This window comes from Pan paniscus, chromosome 23, assembly GCF_029289425.2.
Source record: "Pan paniscus chromosome 23, NHGRI_mPanPan1-v2.0_pri, whole genome shotgun sequence".
Classification (NCBI taxonomy): Eukaryota; Metazoa; Chordata; class Mammalia; order Primates; family Hominidae; genus Pan; species Pan paniscus.
Window position 1 is genome coordinate 43,374,805 of NC_085927.1, and position 12,196 is coordinate 43,387,000.

At 45.2% G+C, this 12,196-nt stretch overlaps 1 protein-coding gene across 6 annotated transcripts in view; it reads right to left on the reverse strand.

Moving 5' to 3' along the window:
* Nucleotides 1-12,196, reverse strand: part of LARGE1 (LARGE xylosyl- and glucuronyltransferase 1) — an 852,160-nt gene that overhangs the window by 365,065 nt on the left and 474,899 nt on the right. The window lies entirely within an intron of this gene.

A 12,196-nucleotide genomic window follows, 5' to 3' on the forward strand; every position in this document is an offset into this window, starting at 1 on the left:
TCCTTTCAAATATATTTATCTTGTGTCAACAAGCATCATGTCAATATCATATCAATACAAGAGTGTTGTCTAGATAACACCTGCTCCTCTGTCCCCAGAGCTGGCGTTGATGTTGGCCTCAGTCTCTGCTGCATCTTAGCAACTTAGGCAAGTTAGCCTTGTAGTCAATCTCTTAGGGCGTACATGTCTCTGGGCCTTCACATCTGATCCACCTGGCTCCTTTAGACAATTCCATCACGCAGAAGGCCTTCTCTTGCAATTATTACCAATACCATTTCACAGCCTAGGAAACAGGCTCACAAAGGACCAGTGACTTGGACAGCTAAAGATGGAGCTAGGATAGACATCTACATTTGTTTGAAACAAAGATTCTTCCCACTGTCTTGATGCACTATTGCTTATCCTTACAAAAACAAATATTTTAGGCAGGAATTATCAATCCACGTTTTGTAGAAAGGGAAATTGAGGGCTGGGTGCAGTGGCTCACACCTGTAATCCCAGCACTTTGGGAGGCCGGGATGGGCGGATCATGAGGTCAGGAGATGGAGACCATCCTGGCTAACATGGTGAAACCCCATCTCTACTAAAAATACAAAAAATTAGCTGGGCGTGGTGGCAGGCACCTGTAGTCCCAGCTACTTGGGAGGCTGAGGCAGGAGAATGGCATGAATCCAGAAGGCGGAGCTTGCAGTGAGCCGAGATTGCACCACTGCACTCCAGTCTGGGTGAGAGAGCAAGACTCCATCTCAAAAAACAAAACAAAAAAAAACAAAAAAAAAAAAGAAAGGGAAATTGAGGTTTAGAGAGTTTAAATAACTTGGAAAAGTCACGCACCTAACAATGACTCTCTTCTACAGCTAACCAATACCTTTTGAATTTACACTCTTGTATTGTTGGCCAATTTGAGAAATAAAGACCTTTCTGACCAAATGGAGCCCATCCACACTTAAGAAAACACAGTGGTTCTTGTGGAACACTATGCTGGGTGATATAGCATCTCCTTGGTATGATGACAGCTCCCTGAAATGATGGTGTGTGGGTGTGGGGTAATTTATTCGATCAATTTTATTAAGCTCCTATCTAAATCATCACCCCGGGCACAAATACATACATTAGAGGCATGGGAAAAATACTACCACCCACTTTGTCATTGTATATGATGACATCTAAAACTTGTAGAATTCCTCAGAAAAACATAACACCAATTCAGGGAGTATAAGAGTCAATCAATCCCATGTGCAACAAGCTTAGGACATTTGTGCAGAACAATTAGATCTGAAAGGCAGGGTGCCCTTAGTTGGGAAAGCTGTGTGTCCTGTCCTGATGCTATGACCCAGCTAGAGACCTCATTTAATAACCTCACAGTGACGATGGGAAGTGTCATTGTTGGGGGAGAGGGGTGATACCTAATTACTAAGATAATTACTAAGGCCCCAGGTGGGTATCCCAAGGGTCTTTTGTTTTGTTTTTGAGACGTAGTCTCACTCTGTTGCCAGGCTGGAGTGCAGTGGTGCAATCTGGGCTCACTGCAACCTCCGCCTCCCGGGTTCAAGTAACTCCCCTGCCTCAGCCTCCCGAGTAGCTGGGACTACAGGCACACACCACCACACCCAGTTAATTTTTTGTATTTTAGTAGAGACGGGGTTTCACCGTGTTGGCCAGGATGGTCTCGATCTCCTGACCTTGTGATCCGCCTGCCTCGGCCTCCCAAAGTGCTGGGATTACAAGCGTGAGCCACTGCGCCCAGACTGGGAAGGATCTTTTATTAAATTTAGGGGGTCCATCTAAATTTCAGGTAAGGTCATCTTCAGATATCTGAAAGTCCAAATTTTATATGGTGGCATCCCATACATTTTATTTTGCCTGTTTACTTCTGCAGACAAATACTCTACGAGCTACACTTTATTCCTGCCAAACAAAAATATATAGTTTTGTTGCCTGTGGTCTAATTTCTACCTTGCTCATATAGCTCTCCCTTGGCAGGCATTGCCCTTGCCCCCCCTGCCAATCCCCACCCATAATCCTTTCAAGGTCCGTCTCCAGCATGAAGCCTTTTACGAATAAGCCCAAGTCTGAACTATTACTTTATCTTCATTCCCATATTAGATGGAAGACATCACTATTTAGTACTTCCTACTGTTTTTTGTTTGTTTGCTTTGTTTTGTTTTTTGAGATGGAGTCTTGCTCTGTCGCCCAGGCTGGAGTGCAAATGGCGCCATCTCGGCTCACTGCAACCTTCGCCTCCCGAGTTAAAGCGATTCTCCTGCCTCAGCCTCCTGAGTAGCTGGGATTACAGACACCTGCCACCATGTCTGGCTAATTTTTGTATTTTTAGCAGAGACAGGGTTTCACCATGTTGACCAGGCTGATCTCGAACTCCTAACCTCAGGTGATCCTCCCACCGCAGCCTCCCAAAGTGCTAGGATTACAGGCGTGAGCCACCATGCCTGGCTCCTACGGGTCTTTTGCCATCAGCTGACTTACACTCCATAAAAGATGAAGTTGGCAATATTCAGGCACCCACAGACCTCATTTATAAATAACCACTTCCTGCATTATTCCAAGGGCAAGATACTACAAGGTGTAGTACTGAACACACAGTAGGTGCTTAATAAATGTCTGCTAAATAAATGGCATCTAGTGGGTTAACCTTCCTGATCGGGTGTGTGTTAGTGTCCTCACACATCATTTCACCCTCTCTGTAGTCACCAATATTAACAGACCTTCCACCCAGCTCTGGGAACTCAGGCACCCGCTCCCCTGTATGGAAAACTGCAAAGATGGGGAGGCAGCACCCACTTGGGGTGCTCTACATAAGGCTTAAATTCAAGGTCTTCATCTCCAGAGAAGGAATGCTTTTCATGGTTAACCTAAAGTCACGTTATCCCAAAGAATAATATCCAAATTGCTCTTCATTCAGTTTGTACCTGGGCTGCGTTGCTTTTGATAGTACCACTTAACCCTTTCAGGCACGCCAATCCTCTTAAAAAATTCCTTAATTAGCAACATGATAGTTAGAACTTTTAATATCCATTGGTGAGAAAAAAACAGAATAATCAGCAGCTACTGAGACTTCATTTTGCTTTTTAAAAGAAATGCATTAGCTGCCATATCAATGATCAAAACAGTAGTAAGGGTAAGCGATGTTGCTTAGCCTCTCAACGGTGTTGAGTTTTGCTTTCAGGCTGTGCTTTCCCAGCTTCTGTGTGAAGAGGGAACCATGAACATCAATATAGTTGGAGATAAAGAGTGTGGACTGAACTCAGGCTGCCTGGTTCCGGTTCCTAGCCCTGCCACCTTCTAGCTGTGTAGCCGTGAAAAAAATTGCTTAACCTATCTCTGCCTTGGTATCTAACTCTTACAGCTGCTGTGACTTCACATGCTGGAATGACTTCACACATGTTAAGTTCTTAGAACAGAAGCTGGAACTCTAAGTACTGTACATATGATAGTCACTACCTATCCTAACCCGAAAGCCCCTGACAGACAGCAAGCTTATCCATGAGGTTTTCCTTGGAGGTCATCCAGCACAACCATTAGGCCATTCTCGAACTCTGCCTCTCTAAGTGTGGTCTGAGGACTATCTGTTTCAGAAACCCCTGAGATTCTTGCTAAAAGCACAGGCTCCTGGGCTTCATTCAACCTAGAAGTTAGTTATTAGTGGGAGGCTGCTTTCCCCTACTTCTCCGGTTTCTAGAAGGAGGGATTTCTTGACATCTTGAGCCGACCTTTTCTCTTCCCCATGGGTGTGAAAGGAGTTAACTGACTGGTGACAGTGATCTGACTGGTGACAGGTAACTCCTTCCACATCCATGGGGAAGAGAAAGGTGAGTTTCAGAGGCAACCAAGTTGATGTGGCCTAGCCTCTTCCTCTGTCCCTTCTTCCAGGAGCCAGCATGCCGACAGAGAGCCTGCATCGAATCTGTTCTTTCTTTCACGCTGTTACATTTTATAGAGCAGATCTCCTCTCAGTGAGGCTGTGGTTGTCTAGTACTTGTTGGGATAGCTGAGCAATTCCAACTCTGGGTTTTGGTGCTAGGAAAAGCCATTGTAGATACTGAAGGACTCTAAAGTTGAGTCCTCCAATTTCACCTTTATCAGTAAAATAAGGTGACATCTGGCTCTCCCTCCTTTATCTCTAAGTTGGTTCAATATTGGCAGGGGCGGGGGTGGTGCATATGGGGAAATAATATATTAATTCCCTCACTCCACAGTATTTCTGCATAAGAATTCTGGCCACGGGGTCTAGTAATTTGCATTGAAATAAACCAACTCCCCAGGTAATTCAGATGCACATTAAAGTTTGAGAATTACTGATTGGAGTTTGGAAGCTCCATTACTGCTTTAGTCAAGGGTAAATTTCACCTGCAGGGTGACTGGCACATAATAAACTCACGTGGTGTCTACATTCACCTCATAAACCAGTAGAATTCATTGGTAGTCTCCAATGCCATACTTCCTGAGTACAGTAAAGTGGTGAAGAAAATGAACACCAGAGCCAGACACCTGGGCTCAAACCCTGGCTCTTCCACTTACTAGCTATGTGACCCTGGACAAGGTACTTAGCCTCTCTGTGCTTGCTTCTTCATTCACTTGTAAAATAGAGAGAGTAAGTAACATACCTAATTTTTTTTTCCCTCTAAGCACAAGTTAATTTGTGAAAATGATGCTGTGTTTTGTGCTTATTCAAACATTACCACTAAAAGCGTCGATAAAATAGTAAAGCGTTCAGTAAGCATTTGCTCTTATGGAAGCACCCAGAACTCCCTGGTCCTACACTCTGCTCCATCTGCCTGGACCTCCAGCTCAGCCATTTCCTCCTGTCCTTAGCTGACATGGCCCTTAGTTTGCTGAGACGTTGGTTCAGCTTAGTATCGATTGAGGGTTTGAGTTGTGTCAGACACCACACAAAATACTAAGGAATCAAAGACAAAAAAAAACATAGTTCTTGCCCTGGGGGCAGCTAGAAGAGGAGACAGATAAACAATTTTGAAGCAGCATGTTATTAGCAATGACAGGGGGATATTAGCAAGATGGGGGAATAATAAGTAGGGAGTAATTGATTCTGTGGGGGTAAGTGGGTGATACCTGCTAGACAAGTTGGATGTCTCCCCTCCCACTGAGTCACCTACCACATCCCTTCCAGCACTGCAGCCAGGCCTCCCCAAAAGCTTTCCCAATAAGGGTTCTGTCGGGTAACACCCTTCTAGGAGAGAAGTCCCCTCTGCTACCAGGTGACAGCATGGATGATACAGGTGATCTGTGACAGTTCCAGCAATCCCAGCCCATCATCCAGGTGGCATCTAAATCCTGGTCTCCAGAGGCCCAAGTCTACAGCTGTAACCTTGATGGTGCAAACACATCTTCAGCTTGCCATCGTGTGAAGAGGTAAAATCCCAGGGGATTCCTTGGGGGAAGATGACACAGGTGGCTACAGGGTGCTGGCTTGCTCAGCATTCTGCACTGCCTGTCTCGTCTTCTCATGAGTTATTGTAATAAAACACTGTGACTCACAGAAAACGCTTTGTCATTGTTTTCCAAGCTGGGCCTGTGGTTATGATTAAGTGCGCTGTTCTCCATCTTCCTTAGTCTAGGCACAAGTTAACTTATGAAAATGAAGCTGTCTTCTTTGCTTATTCATACATCACCACTAACAGTCAGACAAGAGCGAACAAGCTTGCTATTCTGCTGGGGCCCTGGTGTTGGTGTCACCAGCCAGCAGATGGATGGCTCTACGCAGGGAACTCCCCTCTCTTCTTCCTTCTGCAGGCTTTGGCTCAAGGCCCGGCTCCTGCTGCTCAGGAGGTGAGAACCAAGGAGCAGAGAACCACAATTCTTCCACACAGTGCATCTGGCATGAAAAGGCTGAGCTGAGCATTCGTCCATTGGATATAAAGAAGGCAGCATGATAAATTAGGAAGACAAAGGATTTTAAAACTTGGCAAAACAGGATTCTAGCCCCACCTGTGTAGGATTTGACCAAGGTATAGCTTCTCTGAGCCTTGAGTTTCCTTATCATAAAAGGTTAAGTATAAAATCTATCTCTGACCTCTAAGAATGGATATTGAGATCAGATTAAGATGATACAAGGCCAGGTGCGGTGGCTCACACCTGTAATCCCAGCACTTTGGGAGGCCAAGGTGGGTGGATCACTTGAGGTCAGGAGTTCAAGACCAGCCTGGCCAACATAGTGAAACCCCGCCTCTACTAAAAATACAAAAAAATAGCTGGGTGTGGTGGCATGCACCTGTAATCCCAGCTACTTGGGAGGCTGAGGCATGAGAATCGCTTGAACTTGGGAGGCGGAGGCTGCAATGAACTGAGACTGCGCCACTGCACTCCAGTCTAGGTGACAGAGTGAGACTCCATCTCAAAAAAAAAAAAAAAAAAAAAAGGATGATAGATGTAAAGTGCTGGCTCATGGGAGATGCTCAACTAAAGGCACTTCTCTTCCTCCCTTTTGGGATGACCAGTGTTCATAATGTCTAGGTTTTCTTACCCAAGCGCTGACATTTAGGTGCATAGAATGGACTCTGCAAAATTTGGCTACATTACCCCTCACGCCATCCCTGCTGTCTCTCACCCCACTCCACCTTTCTGAAGCCTTTAGCGTCGGCGACATCTGTCCCTTCACTGATGTACTCCCTCTGAACATCCTTCCCCTACCTCCTCCATGGGGCTTCCCTCTCTCTGCCTCCCTTAACATGCTGGTGCTCCCCAACTCCCCTTCTTGGCCCCCTTTTGTTACTCTCTATTTTATCCACAGATGATGGGATCTACTCCGGTGGCTTCAGACACTATTGACTGGAAGATGATCACCAATCTCCGTGTTTAGCTCAGACTTCTTTCCAAAGCGCCCTACTATTCAATCTATGTATCAGCCCACCATCTTCTTAGGTGATTTGGCTGTTCCACAATGACTTTCAACGCAAGCTGACCAAAACTAACTCCACAATCTTCTCCTCCTACAAAATAGGTGTGACCCCTACCTGTTTTCTTGGTTGGTAGCATGAAGATCAAACTTGTCACCACAGCTAGAAGCCTTTTAATCAACCTTGAACCCTCCTGCTCCTCATTCCTCACATCCTTGCCATGCCCAAATCCCACAGATTTTATCTATGGAGTGTTTCTCAAATTCATCCCTTCCCTTGCTCTACCATGCTCTCCTCCTCTCTCTCTCTCCTGGATTAGCAGATTTGTACCTGATCACTTTTTCCTCAGGGTAGCCCTGTGCCATTCCATTCTGCCTACCTAGCCATAGAAATGTTTTGAAAGCACAAATTTGATGATTCTGCTTCCTTGATTAAAAAGCTTAAGTGCTCTAGGGGCCCATTATACTGCAGGTGTGTGGATGAATGGATGAATGAATGGGTGAATAAATAAAAAATACACATTATCCACAACCCACCATCCTAGCCCATCTGGAATTGGTAAATTCTATCTGAATGGAGTGGAAGTAGATGCGTACTAGTTAACTTCTCCAGGTAAACACCAGGAACAGGTGGCTCTAGCTGTGATCTGCAGGATGCTTTCAGTGCTATCTCCTTTTTTCCACCCCCAGAAAAGCTCCTAGGCACACAGAGGAAGTCTGCCAATCACTGCTGCTGATCAAACCAGCTGTGCTTATACCACTAGGTGAATATTAAAATGTTAAAACCAGAGGCTGCCCTGACTGTCAGCAGAGAACCTAATAGTGCTCTCCCAACCTCATATTTATTCTAATAAGCCATTTTAAAATAGAAAAGCGTTTAATAGTACCATTCAATGTGTGTCTGAGTGCAGGATGTCTATAAGTAGGAAAACATATAATATCATATCACCGTTTACTAAACCTCCTGAAAGAGCTGCTATACAGCCCCAGGTGTTCCTGGCTAGTCAATGTAGAACAAGAAAACATTTCCTGAGAAGATGCACACAGAACGATATTTAAACAACCCTGAATAGACTGAAAAGGAAAATTTCTGAACCTGCGTGTTTCACAGCTCCTACTTTGCAGTTCAGCTCCAGCTCAAAGCACCCTAGGATCACAGACAGTCAGATGAACTGTGATGGTCTTAATGACTTCTCTGGAACCATCTACCACTGCACATGAAGACTGCCAAGGGCGAGCGGTGTTTATAGAAACACGCAGTCAACGGAAGAGCCAGGAGCCAAAACCAAACTCTGGCTTGAAGTTCCTTTTTTTTTTTTTTTTATCCTATGTGTCTCAAACTCAGCTGCTGCTATTTTGTTTGAACTTTTTTTTTTTTTTTTTTTTTTTGAGAGGGAGTTTTGCTCTTGTGGCTGAGGCTGGAGTGCAATGGTACAATCTTGGCTCACTGCAACCTCCACTTCCCAGTTCAAGCGATTCTCCTGCCTCAGCCTCCCGAGTAGCTGGGATTACAGGTGCTTGCTGCCATGCACAGGTAATTTTTGTATTTTTAGAAGAGACAAGATTTCATAATGTTGGCCAGGCTAGTCTCGAACTCCTGACCTCAGGTGATCCGCCCACCTCGGCCTCCCAAAGTGCTGGGATTACAGACATGAGCCACCACAGCCAGCCTCTTTGAACTTTAATATAATTCTCCACCTGGTTTAAGTTCTAGCTCTTCTATATTTAATAGGTAATCTCTTTCTCTCTCTCTCTCTTTAATAAAGAGACAGGGTCTCACTATGTCACCCAGACTGGAATGCAGTGGCACAATCATGGCTCAGCGCAGCCTTGAACTCCTGGGCTCAAGCTATCCTCCTGCCCCAGCCTCCTGAGCAGCTACGGGACTACAGGTGTATGCCACCACATCCAGCTAACTTTAAATTTTTTTTGTAGACATGGGGGTCTCGCTATGTCGCCCAGGCTGGTCTTGAACTCTTGGCCTCAGGTGATCCTCCCACCTCAGCTTCCCATAGTGCTGGCATGCACCACCACACCCAGCTCATAGGTAATATTGAGTAAACTCTCAGTTCTTCATTTTTCTCATGTGTAAAATGATATCTATTTCATAGGGCTTCACTGGGACTCTTAATTAGGTTTGGGGAGCCCAGGTTTATATTGCATGTCCTTCAGATGCGATCTATGTACTCCAATTCATTGCCACTCATTTTGATTGCTTGGGTTTCAGTTTCTTGAAGAAGCACCTCTAACCCAGTTTATTCATCACTCAGCCCTCACTTCACTTGGAAAAAATACTCCACCCTTACTGAACTATGGCTCAGGGATAATCCCTTCTGAGAGGAAACAGAATCTGTGTCACTCTTGAAAGAAGAGTTAGGCTGAATGAGTGAAGATGAGAGAAAGAAAGACTTTGCTTATTATAAGCAAGACCATAACTAGCCATCAGTTAATCAAAACAGAAATGAGCTCCCTTTCTAGGGAGAAGCTTCCGATCACCGGAATGGTTCTGGAAGAGGCTGCATGATTCAGCCCTCATCCAGCAGGTATTTATGGAGCCCCAACTCTGCACCAGGATCTGTGCTAACTGCTACAGACACAGCAGGGAAGAAAACAGGCACGCTCTTGGCCCTTCTGAATTTTATCTTTACAAAGAGCTTCTCAAACGGTCCAGCTACCATTTGCCAGGCTCTGCCTCAAATCTCACGGATGCAGCTACTCGCAGGCTGAGCCCTGGGAATTTCTTTTTCAACAGTGGCCCCCATTAATTCTGATACAGGGTAGGTTTGGGGACTGCTGAAAGGGGGTGGTCACCTACCAGGCATGCTGTGGGAAGGGGGATTTCTGTACTGAGCAGAAGACTAGGTTTGAAGACCTCAAAGCTGCCTTCCAACCTGATTGGGAGCTCTCTTTATGCTATGTCAGTGATGAGTTTTCTCGACATTCTCATCAAGAACATCCCCATATTTGTTCTTCTTTTACTTGTGCTGTCCATGTGTGTATGGACAGCTGCCCTATGAGCAGAGTCAGTTTTTCTCAGTGCTGCTCCCTCTAGTTAGTACTTGGTCCAGGCACTGGGATACTGATTGCTTTTTTTTTTTGAGATGGAGTCTTGCTCTGCCGCCCAGGCTGGAGTGCAGTGGCACTATCTCCACTCACTGCAAGCTCCGCCTCCCGGGTTCACGCCATTCTCCTGCCTCAGCCTCCCGAGTAGCTGGGACTACAGGCGCCCGCACCACATCCGGCTAATTTTTTGTATTTTTTAGTAGCGACAGGGTTTCACCGTGTTAGCCAGGATGGTCTCGATCTCTTGACCTCATGATCCGCCCTCCTCGGCCTCCCAAAGTGTTGGGATTACAGACGTGAGCCACTGCACCCAGCCATTGATTGCTTTCTATGCATCATCAAAGAGATACAATGACACCACGAGGTGGGCAGTGTACTTATTTCTACCTTTCAGAAGGGAAATTGAGGTTTAGAGAGGTAAAGTCACATGTCAAGGTCAAGAAATCTCAGAGTAGGGGATTGCATTCCCACCTCTCAGTTACAAAAGCCCATGTTTTCACACCTACACTTATGGTTAGAACCATTTGCAAAGCATTTCTCTCCCCAAGGGAATGGCTACAGCGGGCATCACCATGGGGTAGACTCTAAAGGGCACAGAGAGGAAGGGGAGAAAGGGTGGTCGAAGTGCATGCCCAGCCCACCTGCTCCTGTCTGCACTGCCACCTGGGGTTGCAGGCAGGAGCCCAGGCCCCTCTGCAGAACCCTCTGGTGCCCACTGGGATGCTCTGAGTTTAATTTCCTTCAGTGTTAATCCCAGTACATTGAGCTGAGAGGACATCCTACCCAGGGCACCTCGGGAGCATAGAGAAGGAAGGCCCAAGATGCAGAAAAGGGTATCCAGTCCAATAAAGGTCCAGATAATGATTTCTTCTGCCAAGAGCCAAGAACAAGTCCACCCTCCCCAAACCCCAAGATATCCCCAGCAGGCCCACATTAACTTAATTTACAGTTTAAGACTTCAGTTCAATCTGAAATAATGATTTTTCTCTTCTTCCTTCCGTGATCTTTGGTCTTTGGAAATGGGAAAAACTAAAAAAGGAACACAGAGCTGCTGGGCTCTCTTCCAAGGCTGCTTTTATAACACTGACTCCCAGGACGCATGGCTGCCGCCACCTCTCAGACGAGGCCCCCACGAGGCGGCAGAGCTGGCCTCAGCCCAGCTACAACCTCCATCCATGGAAATTTTGGACTTGTCTTTTTTAAAAAACAGAATTTGTTGGCATCTTTTAGATACTTCACTCACAGATATTCCTTTGACTTACTATTATTAGTGTCTAAGAGAAATTGTTTAATTTGTTAATTTCTCCAGAATGCTGCAAAGCGGGGTTGTAGAATAAGCACTTCTATGTAGGATAAGGCCAACATTTAAGTTCTGGCTTTTTCAATTATTAACTGTGCCACCTGGGTCAAATGACTCAATTTCCAAACTTTAATTTTTATTTTTTTAAGAGTGGATAGCAGTAAAACTCATCCTACTTCTATCATAACACTGTTTTGACTGTAAAATGAATTGTTAAATTGTAAAATAACTGTCCAATTTTGATTAAGTATTATCACTATTACCAAAAATTTCTGGGTTTTAAGTAGTTACTGCTTAATTTTTTTCCCCTTATAGTATTCCTTTCTTCTTTTTTGAGATGGAGTCTTGCTCTGTCATCCAGGCTGGAGTGCAGTGGCATGATCTCGGCTCACTCAGAACAGCTACTGATGAGAGAGGCCCTCCCTGCATGGCGAAGTGGTTAGGAAACTTAAGCACAAAATCTCTTTCTGTTCTTAAGCCTGATCCTTGGGCAGATTATAAAGATGTAGTAATTCTTGTTGAATGAGGAAGAATGTGGATGAAATTCAAGCCAGGACTTACTAAAAGGATAAAGGTATGCTGGCTTGGCATCATTTGGTATAAGGTTAATGAAAGGCGTATTTCAAAGGTCTCTGTCAACATCATGAGATAAGTTATTCATCTATTCAACAAATATTCATTGCATCTATATCAGAATCAGAGTCTAGCAACAAGCAGGGCTGAGGCGGTCCCTTCCCTCAGTGGAGCTTACAGTTTTATTTTTTGAGACGGTGAGACATTGTCTTGTTCTGTCACCTAGGCTGGAGTGCAGTGGCGCGATCTCGACTCACTGCAACCTCCGCCTCCCAGGTTCAAGCGATTCTCCTGCCTCAACCTCCCAAGTAGCTGGGATTACAGGCGCATACCACCATGCACGGCTCATTTTTGTATTTTTGGTAGAGACGCGGTTTCGCCATGTCAGT